Here is a 3,489-nt window from a genome sequence, read left to right as displayed (position 1 = left end):
GGCTATCCAGGAACTTTTGCCTAGATTTTTGTCTATCCCCTTGCCATTCATCTTGCACTTGTACTCATTTGTGGTTCGTGCTTTGTGTTGTTGGGTGTTTGCGTGTGTTTCAGACTCCGCTAACAAGAGGTCTGAGCTTCGTCGCAAGCGTGGAAAAAGAGATCAGAGGACTTCACCATTGCTCGTCGTCAGCCGTCTGAAGGCATGGGTCTGGGGTCTGGGTCTGGTCAGGGCCGTGTTCACCGTGCTGCCTCAAAGTGGCCCGTTGTAGAGGCTTCCGATAATTATGAGGAAGAATATGACTCACAAGATGATGTTTACTACGCCAATCCCAATAATGATGATGAGATAGAAGAAGAAGATGATCATGGTGAGGAAGGTGAAGAAGAGGATGAGGAGTCTAGTTTGGAGCAAGCCATTCCGGGCGGGCGTGACCTCCGGAATTTGCCTCTTGTCAAGTGGACCAAGCCAGAGATCTGGGCTGAGAGACAGAGCCATCCGTATGTTGCTGCCACTGGTATGGGAGTGGATCCCCGGTTCAAGAATGAGTTTCAGCAAAGGGTCTATCATGAGCTTCTTATGACCAAGTCAAAGAAGTTTGCCCCTCACAAGCAAGTCAACACTGAGAGTTTGCGCGACAATGACCATCTGTATCCTGGTGTGTACTCCGCTCTTGGACGACTGGGTCTGATTCCGTTTGTCACCTTCAACCACCCCTATAATGAAGATCTAGTGATGCAGTTCTTTGCCACTCTGTACTTCTCCAATGATTCTGCTCGCACCCTCACCTGGATGTCCGGAACGCATCAGTGCTCAGCTCCTATGGAAAAATTCTCCGAGATCATTCCCTACCCGTTCATGGATGAAGAGACCGTTTCTGATGAGTTTGGCGTTGTTCGGGAAAGTGGGCAGCGCACTAAAGATGAGATTGCCTTTGCTTACAAACAAGAGAAGTCGTTTGTCACTGGGTCAATCAAAGACCTCTTGCCCCTCTATGATACCATGCGCCATATCCTGAGGCATTGATTGAGACCGTCTGTCCAGCAAAGTACATTGCCAGCTTCAAGACTTCTGTTCCCTAGCGCAACTCCAACTGGACCCCAGCTGCTCCTGCTCCCTATGTGCCTATCAAGAAGGGGCGCAACCCTAGGCCTAAGGATCATGCTACATACACTCCAGGCATGTCCTCTACTGCACGGATCCCTCGTGGTCGGGCCAAGTCTGTTGGCTCTGAGGCCATCTTTGCCAAGGGAGAGAAGAAGTCACTGTTCAAGACCTTGAGCAACATGTTCAAGATGTGTCAGTCCATTCAGCATCGTCAGATCAAGGAAATCAACAAGGAGAAGCTTGTTCGGCGTGAGCAGAAGGCAGCAAGGGCTGCTGCTGGTGAGGCGGTCGGTCCAGGTTCAGAGGACGTCGACAGTGAGGCCACTGCTCGGTCTTTCCCAATGGCCGGGTGGCGTTTTGATGATGATGATGATGCCTCGAGTGCTCCTCCTCTTGTCTAATGGGTCTCGTGTCGCCATTTGTCTCCTTTTTGTTGTCTTGATGACAAAGGGGGAGAAGTGGTGTGTGGTGTGCGTTTCGTGGGTGTGTTGAGATCTCAAGCCTCATGTTTCTTGCTGTTGGTTGGTTTTAGTTGGCTTGAGATACTCTTATTTACCTTCTGTCTGTGTGGTTGTGAGACTCTAGCTTTATTATTGAACCTTGCCATTATCCTCTTATGCTTATTGGGTCTCACATTATTTGCTCACCACACTGTGTCATGAGTTCTAGGCACTGTTATAGGTTTATTTTGTTGAATCTCATTACTTTTCAATAATGATCTTGGTCGAACCTCCTATGGGTGTTCTAGATGCATTCTTGTTTTCAGGCACACATATAGGGGGAGCTATCATGATCATTATTTGTTCCATGGCTTTATATCTATTTATCCTTTATGCCATGCTCTAACCACGTTGTCATCAATGCACCAAAAAGGGGGAGATTTAAAGTGCTAAGTGGCACTTATGCTTTATTTTGGTGTGATGACAATGTGGTTAGTTGAACTAATATCGGTTGCTAAAGTTTATCTCAGGTTATTGGTTCTAAGTGCCCGCGATGGAGATGTGCGACCCCGCCCCCCATTTCAGAAAGGACAAAGGCGTTGTCTTTCGACGCTTCGAAGGTTTAGTTTTGGTTTGCTTCGAGTCGTAGGAAAGACCGCACTATTAAGAGGGGTTTGTGTGGATAAATGTCGTGTGGGAATGCCTTACTCTCTTACCCTTCCCACTCCGACCACCTAATAAGAGCCTAGTGTGTATGTTGTGGTACTCAGAAAGTTGCAACAGAAAGTTACTGGGTACCCCGTGCGCACGGGGTCTTTTGACCCCCGTGCGCACGGGGTACTGCGTAACTCTCTGGATACCCCATGCGCACGGGGTCTTTTGACCCCCATGCGCACGGGGTACTGCGTAACTCTCTGGGTACCCCGTGCGCACGGGGTCTTTTGACCCCGGTGCACACGCGGTGGCGTGATTGTCTGTGAGTACCCCGTGCGCACGGGGCTGACTTAGCCCGTGCGCATGGGGTCCAACGGGCAGAAATCCCCACCAGCCCCTGCACACTATATAAAGGCCCTTCTTCCACCTCCAACCCCTAACCCTAATGTCTTGTTGAGCTCCACCATTGCTACACCCCCTTTTGCTTAATACTCTCAATCCCTCCACCCAAACTTGTTGAAACTTTGGGGATTGGGAGAGCAAGACCCGATCTCCATCTTGACCAAACCAAATCGCGTTCCCCACAACATTTCTTCCCCATTGACTTGTTACTCTTGGAGCTTGCGCTCCTAGGCGGCTAGAGGTTCCTCCGGAAGCTTCCTTGCTTGTGGTGTGCTCCGAAGAAGTTTGTAAAGGTGTGGTGGTCGCCTTCAAGACCAACCCCGAGTGTTTCGAGGCTCATCCATTGGGGGTGACTCGAAGGAGAATACGGTGAGCCTTTGGTGGCGTTCCGCAAGCTTTGGCTCCGGCACCGCTCCAAACGGAGATTAGCTCTTCCCCAAGGAAGAGTGAACTTCGGGTTAAAATCTGCGTCCTCGTCTCACTTGTGGTTAATCCTTTCCCACACCATTCCTTGTTGTTGTATGCTTGTTGGCTTGCTAAGTAGTTTGTTGCCTAGCATATTTATCTTGGAGCTTGCTTGTCATATAGGTTGCATTCACCTAGTTGCATATCTAGTGAACTCTTTTATCCGCTAAGCCTTAAAATCTACAAGAAAGATTAAAATTTGTAGTCTCCTATTCACCCCCCCCCCCTCTAGTCGACCGTATCGATCCTTTCACCTTTCTGCAGCAAAGAAAATACAATAATAAGATAACATAAAGCATTTTACTAAATTATTATCTAGCAAAAAGAATTAATTTAAAAGCTATTATAACTATCTAGTTAACATTAAAACAATTATAACAACCAGGAAAACACTAAGATAATAGTAACCAATACTAAAATA

Source organism: Triticum aestivum, chromosome 6B (assembly GCF_018294505.1).
Source record: "Triticum aestivum cultivar Chinese Spring chromosome 6B, IWGSC CS RefSeq v2.1, whole genome shotgun sequence".
In the NCBI taxonomy this organism is placed as follows: domain Eukaryota; kingdom Viridiplantae; phylum Streptophyta; class Magnoliopsida; order Poales; family Poaceae; genus Triticum; species Triticum aestivum.
This window is presented reverse-complemented; position numbering follows the sequence as displayed.